The 16,962-nt window shown below is 42.9% G+C and overlaps 1 protein-coding gene across 1 annotated transcript in view; it reads right to left on the bottom strand.

Moving 5' to 3' along the window:
• Window positions 1-16,962, bottom strand: part of TSPAN13 (tetraspanin 13) — a 100,005-nt gene that overhangs the window by 76,835 nt on the left and 6,208 nt on the right. The window lies entirely within an intron of this gene.

Here is a 16,962-nt window from a genome sequence, read left to right as displayed (position 1 = left end):
GATACAGCCCTTACAATTTACCAGCCCACGCGAAGCTGGAGATCAGAGTCTCAGGGCTTACTGTGTGTTCCTTCCTTTAGGCAGATAAGACTTGAGAAATCTCGGGAGCGCCTTTCCTGTGTTCAAGGTCCAATTTTAATTACCTGGAGTAATTAAGGGGAAGTTATTTACATTTTCAAAAGATGGTTAAAGCTTTTCTTTTTCAGCAGGCATTTGATGTACATCTTTTATGAAAGCAGGTGATGGTTTTATGATTTTAAAGGAATCTTGAGTTTTACTTGTTTTATGATCTACATATATTTTTTATTTTTTTTTTAATATTGATGTGATTTTAAGGGTTGAAATTGTTTTAGTTATTTATTCTAAATACATTTATAAACGTGTTTTATAACCCATCTGTAATGCTGATATGCAGTTTAGAAATTTTTAAATAAAGTAAAAATTGAGTCGTGGGTATTTAGAACCCAATCTTCCAGACTACTGTATAGTTCATGGTTTAATCTGAATTGTTTATTGAAACCTGCTAAAAATAGAATTTCCATTCAGATACAAGGCCGGATTGCTCAACATTTAGTGAACTATTTGAGAAGTTTTTAAAATTGTTTTTGTTTCTCCTTTAGCCCTCAAAATGCTTATGGGTATTCAGCTAAGACTGTTTAATAGCAAATACAAAAATAATAAAGGCAAAAACAGCCAACATCTCCCCTCCCAGGGAGACGAGGGCCGCAGTGCTGCTAGGACCCCATCGCCTAGGCAACGCCAACAGAGAAGAAAACTCCAGCTTTTCAAATGTGGGATTCTAGCGCTTGGCTCAGTCACGGACAGACTATCTCAGGACAAGAATAAAAAAAAAAGGAGGGGGAGGGAATAATTACTGTCAGTCATTACCAAGAGCTCTGAAAGGATGCCAGCACACACAGAACAAAGACAGTCACTCTCCAAAAGCCATCGTTAACAGTAAAAAAAAAATCAGAAAAGGATGCTGATCCCCAATATAACCTGCTGACCAATACACCTGACAAATACAAACTGCAAAAATAAAACATGAATTGCTTTCTAACTTTACTACCCCTTCTCCACCAAAAATTCTCAGACATATATACACCATGCAATTTTATATTTCACACCCCATCTTCGGTAGGGCGATATAGGTTTTTTTTTTGTTTTTTTTTGTGGGGAAGGGGTGGAGTTATTGGCTACAGACACAGTGTGTTTGCCTTCCACTGCATTACTGAGTTGTTTGGTAGTCAGAAGGTGGTTTGTGGGCTGGCTCCGGAGCACAGTTGTACACTGCAATGAGGAGGATCCGAGTTAAGATTCCTGGCTGAGGTCTTCTGCTCCCCAGGCTGGACGGAGTAAGGGGGATGCTTCAGAGGCAGCATTCACTGCCCTTTGGGGGAGGGATGCCCAACTGACCCACAACAGTGACACTTAGTGGCCACATTTAGGATTCATGATTACTGAGAAGCAGTCCAGGTGCAAGTTAAGAGCTGAGGACTGTCACTGTGATGACTGGGCTAGGTGAGCTGGGGGTGGGGGGTGGAAACCATGGTCAGTTGTGAATGAAGGCTCATGACCTGGTATCCCAGCCTCAGTTTCAATTGAGCTGGAAACCCAAAAGGACAGGAGAAAACTGCCAGACCCCCCAAAAAAATAACCTGTGTCTTGGATCTCCAACTACCTATCCAACTACTTATCTGCCACACAAATGTATTACGAAACATTCTGCTAACATGCAGAAAAGACCAAAATTCTATACATCAGGACATTTGAACAGATCAATATAAAAACCACACACAGGTGGGATAGAGTTAGTTTTGAGATGAGTTATGAAGTGAGGAAGACTGCTAATGAGCTGCAGAGAGTGTGATTGCAGGTGGGGGAATCTCTCTGCCTCGTGCTGTGGCTAGACTGTGCACTGGCCCAAAGAGATGAGTTAGAAGCACAGAGAATAAGGATCAGGACTAAAAAAGAAAACTCAGAGGGAGAGAGGGAAAAAAAACAACAACAAGTTCACAGAGTGTTCTGAAAGCAAGGACAGCAGTTCTAGCATGCACACTAAAAAAAATACAAATAGAGACCAGCTTATCCTCCCATTTTCTGGAATGAGCAATGAGAGCACTCAGGACAGATGTAAAAGATTTGGGACATTATGAAGCACTGCCAAAGAATCACAGTATTAATGAAAGAAAAAAAAAATGGCATGAAAACTGTCACAGTTTATATTTTTTTTTAAAAAAAAGGCACATTCCTATTTAGTTTTGTTTTTAGTGTGCATTGAATTGAAATAGTGTGCCCCAACAAAAAACAAAAATGATTTTAAAAAAATCAAACCGAATAAAAATAAAGACTAACCAAAAAAAAATAAACTTTTCTCTGCCTACAGATCCCCAACAAGTCTTTTAAAAAAAAACCATTTCCATTCTGTTTTACACACAATTTGCTGCTGTATGCAAAGAAAATGCACATGCTGCTTAATCTTATCTTTTGTTACACGGTCATTCAAATATAGAAAAGTTAACAGCAAGATGGAAAACACTGTGGTCTATGAAGTATTTCTTTAATGAACTAATTGATTGCCTGAGGAATTCTGTTTCTGGTCTAATTGTTTTTGCAAATCTCGGGGTATAGCTCAACTAGATCTTTGGAGTACACAGCAGCCCCTCACCCTGAAAGAAAAGAACAAACAAAGCAAATAGTCTGCAGGAGTTTTCAAGCCCCCCCATCAGCATCAGAAGCAAGGACTGGAGAAAGGTTGCTCTGTTCCCTCTATTATGAAAGTCACATTCCATTTAGATCAGTGCCAAACAACCAGTTTGAATCAGGCCATGTGTCTGACTGCGTGTTTTCTTACCTGGAGAATGACAAAGCCTAAATATCTGTCTGAAAGGAGCTTGGATTTCACTTCGATTATTGGGGGATGGGGGGCACAGGGTTTTGTATTAAATTTAAGAACCTGTATGCTCAAACACCTTGGATAGCAGAAAACCAGTGAGAAAGAAAACAAACCCTGACTTCATAAGCTGCGATATCCTACAGTCATGGATATAGTCCAGCTGCAGAAGCTAAACGGTGTGAAGCAGAATAATTGGACAGACTGAGTGGGCCAACTGGTCTTTTATCTGCCATCATCTACTACCAAGGACTCCCAAACTACAGCCATGGGAGGTGGGGACCCAGGCCGCAGAGCTCATTTGGCCAGCCTGCCATGCTTTTTCGTTTGCATGGCCTGGTTTAGCCAGAGGAATAATGTTTGGGGGTGTTTTTGTTTGTTTGTTTTGTTTTTTTGTAACTTGCAGGAGTGGCAGCAGAAAGGCTGGCAGGAAGAAGAGGCAGCAGAACCCACCCTGATTAATGATACCACATGTGGGAAGGCCAAGAGTAGTAAATGAGTGAAGGGAAGGAAGAGGAAAAGGAGAAGAGTGGGGTTGGGAGGGAAAAGAAGGGAGGGATGGGGGGGGGGGGTGCCACCCAAACACACATATGCTTCTCAAAGGGCAGATGCAGTGGGAAGGGGGAACTCAGGGAACCAAATTCCAGGGACTATGGTAGGGTTGCCCACTTCCAAGAAATCTAGAATTATTACTGGCACATTATCTGCCATATGCCTGGGAACCCTGTTCCCTCCTTTTCCCCAGTGTTTCAAATCATCTAAAAGGCCAGATATGCCCCAGTTCTCCCCTATTCAGGTCTTTTTGATTTGAAATTTCCTGTGTGGCCCTTCCCTTAAAAAGAGGAGGGACCCCTCCTGTGTCTTTAAAAGCAGCTTTTACCATAAGATGGTTCAGCCAGTTGGTTTTAAACAAAAACAACTTCTGTCACCTTTGCCTCTCACAGAATGTAATTCAGTACAATAGCACAGCTTGTTTGAGCTTCGTTTACCAATTTTGTCATGAGAAGGAAAGATTAAAAAAGTGATAACAATGTTCCCATAGATTAATAAAAGCTATAAAAGCTGTGTAGCTGTGGCAAGAGACCCTCCAGATATATTTCTGCTCTGAACAGAAGTAAATACATTTGGGTTCAGGGCAGCAAATAACAAAAGGGTATAAATATAAGTGAATGGAAGCAGAGGGCATTAATGAAAAGTCCATGGGGGCTCTGCCTTCTAAACTCCCTGAATTTTTTTTTTTAATCTGAACTGAGCATTCCTTCGAACTTGCTTCTCCTCCTTTAATATTCCTCCTCACAGCAGCCTCTCCCCATTTTCCTCTCAGTTACTTTCACATCCCCTCCGAGTCTCTTCTTCCCTCTTCCCTTAAGCCTCAAAAATGAGAAAACAAATCTGAAAAGACAACATAAATCTGAGAAGACACACCCATTAAAAAAAAACAAAAAAAACTAACTAAAAAGAGTACAATGAAAGACATTTTTGCCCTAGCTGACAACCAAGGACTTTTTCCATCCCTAGTCTGTCTTTCATCCTTCCTTCCCCATTTCTCTTCTCATATCACCCTTCTTTCATCCTAGTTTGTCTCCCTCACTCCCAGCACCCCATCATTATTGCTGCAATAGCCTCCCTACCATCACTGATGCCATGTAAATCTATTTACTCTAAATGGTAATTTCAGCAGAAGAGAGAGGCAAGATGACGAGAAAAGGAGAAGCAATCTATGGATCGAGTAAGTGAGCACATGAGGTTTCAGATATGGGAAGAGCAAGGCGTGGAGTAGCCTAGTGGTGAGAGCAGCACGCTGTGAAGCAGAGAAGCCAGGGCTCAAACGCCACTGCTGCTCCTTATGACCTTGGGCAAGTCGCATGCCCTCTGTTGCCTCAGGTATACATTCAGGACCTGGATTTGCTAAGGGTTTTCTCCTATCCTGCGTCTATGGGAAGTGTTCTTAATAAACGAGGCCCTTAGATTGTTATGTCCTCTGGGAACAGGGAAATCCCTACTGTACCTGAAAGGCAGAATACATATAAAAATACATAAAGCAGCATCACGTATAGCAGTGAGTGGAGGAGTACAACCCAGCCCAAAGCAGAAGATAGGCACCAGGCCTGAGCTCAAGTGGAAGCAAGCAGTGGCAGCTGGAAACGAGAAAGGTATAGGGATGGAGCAGTGAGAGGGCGAGAAGATAGCAACCTGAAAGCAGATGAAGTGGGGGCAGGAAAGGAATAGGGACCCAGAGCAGTAGCAGTGGTTAACGAGCAGTTTATTATAATTTCATATCAGGGGCAAATTCCACAGCATATGCCTTTATTACAGAACGGATTTGATAATGAGATATATTCCTGCTTTGCATTCTGTTCTAACATAACCACTATAAACAAGGGATAACAACCATACAGGGAGATGGCCATCATAAAAAAAAAACAAAAAACAAACACACACACACAAGAGGAAGAGCCCACAAAAAACAAAATTCTTTTTGGAGGGAGAAAGAGGATTGGTTCACAGGTTATACCAACACACCTAAAGTCTGATTCAGGTAGTGTGGAATCAAAAAATATTACAAAAGAAAGTGATCATTACAAAAAGAAGAGACATTATGCAAAATATACACATTATCCACAGCAAAAGTCATGTGGGAATTAATGCCACTTCAGGAATTCAATTCATATGTAAAAAAACAATACAATTTTTTTTTCCTTTTGGTCTGAGCTGCTGCAAGAAAAAACAAAAATAGCCATAGGAAACTTCCCCATCAAAAAGGTCTTCCTCCTAAGCTTTAATATTTGGGAGCATGATTAAATGCAGAAATGTGTGTGTCAATGTCAAAACTTATGAAAATAGCATTGATATGTCTGAAGGAAACTCACAGCGCCACACTGCCTACTGAAATAGCTGGCTAAAGTTAGACACGGGGACAGTAACTTTGAAACAGCCGTGCTGGCGCATATTTATGCATGTGTGCGGGCTCATACAAATTCTAACATATGTGTATATATTCACGCATGGTATAAAATAGGCTGCACGTGCATACATAAACATAGAAATGACGACAGAAGAGGACCAAACGGTCCATCCAGTCGGCCCAGCAAGCTTATGGTAGTATCAAGTCACCCCCATACTTACCAGTTTCCCACACCATCAAAGTCAGGGCCCTTGTTGGTTGCTCTTTGAGTCCAATTCCCCGTCACACAAGCCGATACATAGTACAGTGCGCTCCGGCGGAGTGCACTGTTAAACCCGCATTTGGAAGCGCATTTGACGCGCTAGCTTTACCCTTTATTCAGTAAGGGGTAATAGCGTGTCGAAAACGCGCGTCCAACCCCATCCCCCCCCCCCCCCGAAACTAATAGCGCCTGCAACATGCAAATGCACGTTGATGGCCCTATTAGTCATTCCCACGTGATATAGAAAGCAAAATGTGCAGCAAAGCCGCACATTTTACTTTCAGATATTAAGTCGGAGGTCCCAAAAGTTAAAAATAATTAAAAAAAAAAAAAAATTCGGCCCATGGCTTGAAAACCGGATGCCCAATTTTGCCGGCATCCAGTTTCCAAACCCGTGGTTGTCAGCGGGTTTGAGAACCGATACCGGCAAAATTGAGCATCGGCTGCCAAACTCGCCGACAGCCACCGCGCTCCTGTCAAAAAAAGGAGGTGCTAGGGACGCGCTAGTGTCCCTAGTGCCTCTTTTTTTCTGTGTGCCCTAATTTGAATAATTTTTTTTTTCTGAATCGCATGCACAGGAGAGTGGCCTGTGCATGCACCAGGAGAGCGGGCGCTCGCCCGATCTACTGCAATTTTTACTGTAATCGGCCTGACATTTTGCTGTTCAAGCAGACAGCAATGTTGGAGTTGCATCAAAAGTTTCAGTCTTATTGGTTAAGGGCAGTAACAGTTGCATCAGTTACCCCCATGCTTGTTTGTTTTCCCAAACCGTAAAATTCAATGTCCTGGTTGCTTACTGACTGACTAATTCCCTTTGTCCTCTTTTCGCTCTACCGATGAAGCTGAGAGCAATGATGGAATTGTATCAACAGTATGAAGGCTTATTGGTTAAGGGCAGTAACCACCACCCCAGCAAGTTACCCCATGCACTCTTTTCTTCATTTCCATCCTCTAGCCTTTAGGGATCCACAGTGTTTATCCCATGCCCCTTTGAAATGTTTCACTGTTATTGTCTTCACCTCCTCCTCCAGAAGGTCATTCCAAGCATCCACCACCCTCTCCGTCAAAAAATATTTCCTGATGTTGGCTTTTATGCCTTGAATTTCAGTATATTTTACGTCTTGTATTTCAGTATTTCTTACGGCTTGTATATTTTTGCCCCGTGTTTCAGTATTTCCTGTGCCTTGTTACCCCTCTACCATCTAGCCGTTATTTATTAGTTACGCCACTTTTTGTCCGAATCCTCTTCCCCTGTGTATTTTAGTACCCTTTTCCCCGTGTTACCTTCCTCTAGCTTCCTCATTCATATTAGTTTCTCCTATTATTCCATTTTACCCCTCCCTCACCCCCTTTGTTCTTTGGTTCCTCTATCGTTCCCTTATTTTCTGTAATACGTTATCTGTAAACCAATATGATGTACCCACGAATACTGGTATAGAAAAGTTCTTAAATAGAAAATAAATAAATAAGTCATCCTCCCTAGAGTCTCATGTCATGACCCCTAGTTCTACTGATTTCTTTCCAACAGAAAAAAAAAGTTTGTTGTTGATTGTGCATCATTAAAACCTTTCAGTTATCTGAAGGTCTGTATCATATCTCCCCTGCACCTCCTCTCCTCCATGATATATATATTTAGGTCCTTCAACCTCTCCTCATAAGTCATTTGATGGAGACACCCCCCAACCATTTGTTACCCTTCTCTGGACCGCCTCCATCCTGACTCTGTCCCTTTTGAGATATGGACTCCAGAACCTAACACAATACTCCAGGTGAGGCCTCATCAAGGATCTGTACAAGGGGATTATCAGCTCCTTTTTCTTACTGGTTATTCCTCTCTCTATGCAGCCCAGCATTCTTCTGACTTTAGCTTTCGCCTTGTCACATTGCTCCGCCATCTTCAGATTGCTAGACAATATCACCCCAAGGTCTCTCTCTCACTTGCTCCATGCACAACAGCCCTTCACTCCTCATCACATGCAGCTCTTTTGGATTGCAGGACTCTGCACTTCTTGGCATTAAATCCCAGCTGCCATAACTTCGACCACTGTTCAAGCTTCCTTAAATCACGTCTCATTCCCTCTACTCCTTCCGGCGTACAATTTTATGTAGACGCGCACATGTGCGTACAAATGCCGCTTCTACCACATAAGTTGGGAGATTTTAGTAGACACGCATGCCGACACACTTAGTTTCCTCACTTCATTCCCAGTTTGTCCAGGTAAAGGATAGGAGCTCCTAACTCCTCTAGTTAACTAGATACCTTTTACCCTGTTAGCCTCAACCCTTAAAACCTCTTTAGCAGGGGCAGATTGGGCGATCGGGGGATCGGGCATCCCCCGGTGGGCCGATCGCTCCAGTCACGTGGTCTGCCGTGACAGAGCCGCGCTCGGCAGACCACATGATGTGTCCTGGGCCGGCCTGGGCGGCGAATACCCAGGCCGGTCCGAGGTCATGAATCCGCCGCTGCTCTTTAGGTTTGTTTTTTTTTTTAATTTCAGGACTTACACGCCATCCATAGCAGAAGTAAAGTTACACGGTAGGGGATCCAGTTATACCCATGTGTGCATAAATAAATACTTATGCAAATGTTTCATTGAGAAGTCTAGGAATGTCCATGACCCGCCACCACTTTTCGCAAAAAAAAGTCTTTTGTGCGCGCACTGAGAGATATGTGTGTACTTGGGAGCTTTTTAAATCTGTGTGGCGTACACTGGCCAAACTTCTGTGCGCATATCCTGGCTTTGGTGCATGTAGAGCTTTTAAAATTTGCCTTCTGGGGGGGGGGGGGGTGGAATTTTGTAACTGCTCATATTAGTGTAAACCCTGCAAGTAGCTTTTACTGACAGACCTTCCACCAATTTTCAAATATGTATTTTCCCTTTGAAAATGTATCCCACAAAAACTACTTGCGCACATTTACACTGGCTAAAGTGTGCACATAGCTTTTTGGGAGAAAGAGGAGCATTGTTTTGAAAATTCAAAAAGGATGCACGCATGTACAAATCCTTTCCCCAACCCCCTAGGAAGACCTCTACTCACTGCAGGCAAACTTATGCACATACAGGCCCCAGGCACGCAACTTTATCTGCATATAGGTTAGGCTATTATTAAAAAGCCCATTTTCACAGGTTATTCCGAAGGGAATTCTGTGCAAAAATTTTTTTTTAATTCTGCATTCTTTATATTGGTTAAAATAACACATTATACATGACAGTCTTTAAGTAATTTAAAACCTAATACAGAAAAGAGTTCTTAAAGATGCAGAGTTTTAAATATTTTTAGAATTTCCCTAGCAGCACTGTAAGAGTGTCCCTTCCACCTTCTCTCCCTACTCACCTGGCCAGTCTCCTATCTCTTTGCCCTCTCAGGCCCCAAATTTTCCAATCTCCACTATCTCTCCCCTCTCCATCTAGGCTCAACCTCTTCCACTTTCTCCACTCCCAAAGTTTGACCCTCCTCTCAGTACTGCCCCTCATACGGACCCTCTGTCCCTCTCTCTCTTGTACACATACACAGCCCCTCACATAGGCTCCATCGCACGCACGCACGCGCACACACACACACACTCCTCCCCCCCAGGTTCCCAGTCTCTCTCACACACCCCACACACACACATAGGCTCCCTCTCTCACACACACACACACCTTCAAAATCTCCTCACTTAGGTTCTTCTCTCTGGCACACACACCAAGGCACCCTCACACATGTTTTCTATCACACACATCCTTGTACACAGCCTTGCAGTCTCTCTCACACAGAGACACACCTTTACACCAGGGCCTGCTCTATCTTTGCTGCGGGCCTCCTTCATTTTCACCACAGGCCTCTTCCATCTTTGTCATGAGTGGGATGGACTCTGCTCGCGGCATGTCAGGGTCTGCTTTATCTACACCATGAGCGGGATGGGCTCTGTTCACTGCACATCTGAACCTGTTTTAAATTCTGCACAGAAAATGGAAATTCTGCGCAAATTCTGCACTCCGCAGTAGTGCAGAATTCTCCCAGGAATAACGGGTACAGTACTGCTATCTGCAGAAATAGACATTGCAATTACCCTAAGACAGAAGTTATCATTGTCTAGACAAAATTCTAAAGCCGCACATCCAATGAATGAGATAATTCAGCCATACTGGGCTATAATTTGTCCTTTCTGAACAAAGATGGCAGAAAAAGGAGAGGAGGAGCTGTTTACATAAAGCATAATATCAAAACTACTCAAATGCAAGGGGTGTGGGGAAAGGAGGCATTATAGACCGTCCAAGGATGGGAAAATACTATAAAATGTAAGAAGTGCATAATTGAGATATGTAGTAGAAAAGAATCCAGGGTGAGCTTGGATGTACTGTGTGATAGAAAAGAGGGGACTGGACAAATCAGAGAGGGGGGTAGAGCTGGAGAGTACAATTTCCATATGTGGTAGTAAAGAGTGAAACTAGAAAATTAAAAATGGCAAAGTGGACAAGTTACACCCCAAGACAGGGGTGTTCAACTCCAGTCCTCAAGAGCCACAAACAGGCCTGGTTTTCAAGACATCTGCAATGAACATGCATTCGATAGATTTGCATACAGTGGAGGCAGTGCATGCAAATCGCAATCCTATTCATTGCGGAAGTCCTGAAAACCAGGTCTGTTTGTAGCTCTTGAGGGAGCTTAGATAGGGTCTAGCACGTCTGCTGAGGGGGCCTATTCAATAGATCTTTGGAGAGAGCTGTGGTTCCACAGGACCTGGAGTTATCTGGCAAACTCTAAGGCAGTGTTTCTCAAGCCAATCCTCGACAAACCCCTAGCCAGTCTGGTTTTCAGGATATCCACAATGAACATGCATGAGATATTCATGCTTGAGAAATGCAGTTATCAGGGTTATCAGATAGCACCAGATCATCCAGGACAGACTGAGCCACCCTTTGCTTTACCTCACGGCATGCCCTGGGGATAAAGCCAGCACGGACCAGGCTGACATTGCGTCATCTAGTAACCCCCCCCCCCCTGCCTCCGTGCAAGAGAGTCTACTGTTCAAGTCTCGAAGTTAGCAGCAACGCTGACCAGTGCTATGAGTGCATGGCGGGTGTCAGAAGTCCTGGGTGTTGCTGAACGGCATTGCAGAGTGTCTGGAAATATAGAGTACACTTGCATCAGGGTCTGAATGTTTTCGGTCCAGGAGTATTGTACCATGACTATCCACTCAGCAATGCCGTCGAGCAGCACCCAGGACTTCTGGTATCTGCTGTGTGCGCACCAGGGAGGGAACACACAGCCCTGGTCGGTGTCGCTACTAACTTTGGAAATTGAACAATGATCTCTTGCACAGTGGCAGGGGGTTACTAGATGGCTCCGTGTCAGACTGGTCAGTGCTGATTTTATATCCCCTGGGAATTTTGTGGGGTAAAGCCAGGAATGGCTCAGCCTGTCCTTGATGACCAGGAGCTATCTGGTAAACCAAGAGTTTCTCAAGACCGGGAGGATACATGCCAGGTTTTCCCTCTTACTTCCTGATTTTCAAGTTGCTTTTTGCTTTTTTTTTTAATAACTCCTCAGACAGCAGCCTTTGCCTTAATACAGGTTTGTTTTCTCTCTATACTTCAGAGGGTGACAGTCCATCTCTTACAAACATGAAAAATTTACAGCAAGCAGGTAGTGTCAGCTACTGGCTTACTTTAACTACAGCAGCAATTCCTACCACTTCTGGACTAGCCCCACTTAGGCTCTCCTTAGCCAGGCTTGCTTTCCTGGGGCCTGGGGCTATATTTAGCTTGGCCTTGCCTCAGGACGCCTGGGCTTCTTCCCATCTGCTCCACACCATCACACTCCCTGCTTCCTCCCACTCTTGTTTTAAACTGTAGAGCTCCACCCGGTGAGTCAGCAGGTTTCTGTTTAAGGTGGACCCATCCAGTTCCTGTTAAGGTATCTTTCTCTATCCCTTACAAACCCCCAGCCAGTCTGGTTTTCAGGATATGCACAATGAATATGCACGGGAGAGATTAGCATGCACTTTCCCCATTGTAAATCTCTCTTGTGCGTGTTCATTGTGCATATCCTGAAAACCAGGCTGACTAGAGGTTTCTCTAGGACTGGCTTGAGAAATTCTATCCTAATGCAGCACAGGGGTAACAGGGCTCCGAGTGCTGTCCCCCGTCTCACCCACTGCCCCAAGATCTTCACGGGAAAGCACAGAACATTTTTATTTCTTCAGCAGGGCCACCAAATTGTCCGGCTGTTCCTTTGTCTGTTTCAGGGGCTGTTTCTGGACTGACCGGGTGAAAAATGCAATAGAAGGGTGGGGTAATGAGTGCCACCGCTCCAGCCAAATTTCTGCCACATCCACCCAACAGATGGGCCCCTGATGTGTCAGGAGAGTGGGGTCCAGCTGTCATTTTGGAGAATCAGGGAAAGCAGAGCGAAAAGAAAGAGAAAGAAGCTGAATCTCACCTTCTGTGCGTTACACTAGGAAAAGTATACTTCTGTTAACTGTTATACCTTGCAAGAGCTCCAACATTCCTTCCAGATAAAGAGAAAAATCATTACAAAAAGAACAAACAGGGCCCGGTGGTGCTGGTCTGGATCATTTAAAAACAAGATACACAACAAAACTAAGCCTCACTTATTCCCATCCTGTTGCTACTGCACTTCCACTTCGCCCCAGAGAGGATTTAAAATATAAGACCACTACAAAGTCCAGAGGCCAACAGAGATCCTGCGCTAAGGAGTGCCAAGACAGCCTGTCCCTCTGTGTGCTTACTAATGGTGTTTGATCTTGCTTAACTTGCATATCCTGATCTGTACCAGAACCAGTTCTCATTTACTTGAGACGGGATAAAAATAATTTAGAACCTAACCAATGAGTGAGTTCTTTGCCAAAATGTCACAAACTGGCAAATGTTAATCACCACAGGTGCTGCCACAAAAACCTGGAAAGTCCCTTTAGGTCCGATTTACTAAGACACCCCCCCATGTCATGTCTCTGGAACTAAAGCTTAGTGAATTGGCCCTCTTCTTGTTCTAGGGAAAGCTATTTTAGGCCACTTAAATGCATGGAAATCAGAGTTAAACAAAACAGAACATAAATATGGAGATACCTTAACTGAATACGTCTCTTGACTGGCTTTTGCAAGCTAATGCTCTCTTCCTCAGGTCAGAACTGAAGTTTCATACAAATAGTGCAGGACACTTTAGTCACCTTTCCAGAAGGGATACAGCTTTACTAAAAGGGGACAGCTCGCAGGGTTTTCTGTTTGCTTTTCCTTCTCTTTTAAAGCCACTTCAGCAGAATTGGGAAAAACTGTTTGAAACCGATGCCAAGGAAAAATGTCTTCTCTTTCAATTCACTTTTTTGGGAGAAGGAGGGGCTTCCTTCATTGCCTCCCCCTCGTTTTTTGTTTCAGCTATTTTCTTTTTTTCATTTCAGTTCTATTTTTTGTTCCTTTTTTTTCTTTACTTTCTCTCCTCTCCGCCTCTTCCTTTGGCATTCTCTCCTCCCTCAATGCGTTTCAGTAGCAGGCGAGTGCCCCCGGGCCATGGTTCCAGCCCATTTGTCAGTGCGAATCAAGGGCATGGGCAGCAGCAAACCGCAGCTCCCACTACATGTGGCTTGGGGGCAGCTCTGGCTGGGAAACGGTCTGGGCCGGTGGCTCCTGGTAGGCATTTATTGGACAACATTTGAAGTATGGAGTTCTGTTTCGGGCAGCCATCCTCAAAAGGATTCAAACTTTAGAAAGAAAAAAAAAAAAGGCACCACCAGTGGTAAAGCAGACAGGGGGGGGCTAAAGACTGTCCAAACCAGAGCTATTTACACTGAAGAAAAAAAAAAAAGCCCTTTTGAATTTCTGCAACTCATAAAAGTAAAATTATGAATATTTTTTTTTAACAGATATAGTTCTAGCTACAAACATTTAAACCAAAAGTAAACTGAACAAGTTTCTAGAGAAAAAAACAAAAAAAATACTGGTGGAAAGTACATCAGGGAAACTGCAAATATAGCGATTCTGAGTGGACCACAACATTTGGGGAAAGGTATGGATTTTCTTACATTGAACTGGCTCTAGGTGCTATGGTTTGGGGGGGGTTTGCCTTCTCCTGGACCGCCACCAAAAGAAAGAGCATGCACACTGATGGACAAATGAGAAGGTTGAACTTATGGAACCTAAACCAAAAGGCAACTTCAAGTTCCATTGTAAGAGTCAATCCATATCCTAGTATCAATTCCACCTGAATTCTACTGCTAGACTTTACTGTCTCTGATAAATTGTTTACTACGGTGCAGACAGTAACCAGATGCCCCTTGATTCTTTTCTTTAATGCTGGCAAGAAACCTTAGATTCCAGACAAAACATCAAAACTGCCAGGGATGAAAATCAATAACTTCCAACCTTGGATGAATACCCACATCACTATGCCTAATATTTAAGCAATTATGCATGCTAAGCTTGCTAGGGAAAGTCTGATCGTGCATCTATCCATGAGAAATGCTATTTCACCTTTGCAAAATATTAAATGTCAAAACAAAAAAAAAAACACAAAACGAAACAAAAACAATCTACTTATTGTGTTGAGACATTACCCATATCATTAAGCTGGAACAACAGTATGAAATGTCTTCTATGGCAGTCAATCAAGGTAAAAGAAATTGATCCTACTATGTTATATAATGCAGTGTAAGACATGACATCTTGCTATACAATAAGGTATATCTTTAAAATCTGTACCTAAATTCTTAGAATATTACAACACACTGTCATGCTTTGTTAAAAGAATAAGACTTTATCCTATCCCAACAACAGGTTTTAGAACAAATTCACTTCATGCATAAATCCTCACATCCTTATTTAATATTTTATTCTAACAAGTGCCATAAACAAGCTGACATCTAAAACATTCTAAAAAAAACATTAAAAGCACAACTCTCACAATTTCTTTTTTTTTTTTTTCTTTAAACACAGGCCATAACAAGGAAGATTTCCAAGTCATACATTTTCTGCCCACTACTGTCTTGCTGACTTTAGCCTGGAAATGCCATGACCCTATTCCCAACATTACCCTAGAGATGATAAACAAATGTTACTACAAGGGTTTATACAGAGTAGCAACTGCATCTTTCTACCTACACAATATATGAAAGGAAGAACATGGGTTTAGCACATCAGCTTATAGGAAGCCAACAAATACAATAAATCTTCTTTGATATGGCAGCAATCATCCTAAATCACTTTGGGAAAAGTAGATCAGTTCCTAACAGAGATCAGTAGATCAGTTCTTAACAGAGAAAAGACTATGTACTTCTCTCTCTGAATGCAAGATTAACATAAGAACTTGCCATACTGGGTCAGACTGAGGATCCATCAAGCCCAGTATCCTGTTTCCAACAATGGCCAATCTAGATCACAAGCACCTGGCAAGATCCCAAACAGTGAATAGATCCCATTCTGCTATTGCATATTAATAAGTATTAGAGATGTGATTCAGCCGAACATTTTGGTTCGGCCTTCGTTATCGGGCCAATTTTATTTTGGCTGCCCCCCCCCCAAATGAAACCCAAAACCCAGGGGGGGGGCAAGACAGGGGGTTCAAAAAACAAAAAAGATGGGACTGGCCGTCCATTGCGCCCTCCATGTGACAGGGGCCGGCCAATGGCACTGATAGCTCCTGTCACACGGTAAGGGCAAAGGGCCATCAGCGCCATTTTGATTACTGGCAGCCGACGGCCCGAGAGTGGGAGATCGCTCCCGGGATGCCCGCTGGACCACCAGGGACTTTCGGTAAGTCTTAGGGGGTCAGGAGGGTGGGGGTGGGTTTGGGTTGTGTTTTTTTTTTTTAATATGCCCTTTCTCCCCCCTCCCCAGAAATACGATAAGAAAACCACACAAAATTTTATTGTTTCGGCGCCCTCCTGAAACATGACGAAAAAGGAAATATCGTCTCTATTTCCTATTTCGTCGCAAAACAAATGCACATCCCTAATAAGTATGACTTTTTTTTTTAAGTCGATTAACAGTTTATTTGTCCAAACCTTTTTTAAACCCAGCTATACTAACTGCCTTGATCACATCATCCGGCAATGAACTCCAGAGCTTAACTGTGACTGAGTGAAAAATGTTCTCCAGTTTGTTTTGAATGTGCTAGTTACTAACGACAAGGGGTGCCCCTTAGCCTTTGTATTTTTTGAAAGCGTAAATAACCAATTTACATTTACCTGTTCTTTTCCACTTCTGATTTTATAGAAGCTAAGAATATGGCTAATCACTTCACCAAGAAACGATATCATCAAGAAAGGCGAGTATGTAACTGAGAAAATCTTTAATTACGCATGACAAAAAACTGTGTGTGACCATTATTTGTGCGCTATTTTCTCATCAATCCAGTGATATGAGAATTGTTATAAAACTGGTCTATACTGAATGTATATGAACATCAGAAACCACTTTGCTTTGCCTCCAACAATGATGGAAGCTTAAGCTATCACCTTACCAGCAGATAATAACATAAGCAACCAGTGAGCAACGGGCACTGAAGTTCTGGAACTTTATTGTTTTGGGAACTGCAATGTTTATCCCCTTTTTGGTGGCGCTAAATTACATTTCTTCATTTCCATTTCATCTCCTTTTATAATTTCCATCAGATGTCCAAATAAACTTAGTCTTTCCAATGTAAGAGGTCCATATTCAAAGGAAATTAGCCCAATAAACATATCCCGCTAACTTAGCTGAAATATATCTGGATAATTTAAAGTTAGCCGAGTAAGTTTATCTAGCTCACTTTAGACCGGCTCAATAGCAGGTCTAACTTAGCCGGGTAAGTCTAAATATCACTGCTTGAGTAGCTCCTCCACCCGATCCTGCCCACCACTTAGCTAGAGAAGTAGTTAACCAGCTAAATGGCAGCTGCCGAATGCAGCCACTTAGCCAGATAAGT

The sequence above is a fragment of the Rhinatrema bivittatum genome, chromosome 2 (assembly GCF_901001135.1).
Source record: "Rhinatrema bivittatum chromosome 2, aRhiBiv1.1, whole genome shotgun sequence".
NCBI lineage: Eukaryota > Metazoa > Chordata > Amphibia > Gymnophiona > Rhinatrematidae > Rhinatrema > Rhinatrema bivittatum.
The sequence above is the reverse complement of the archived record's forward strand: the minus strand, read 5'-3'. Positions and strand labels throughout refer to the sequence as shown.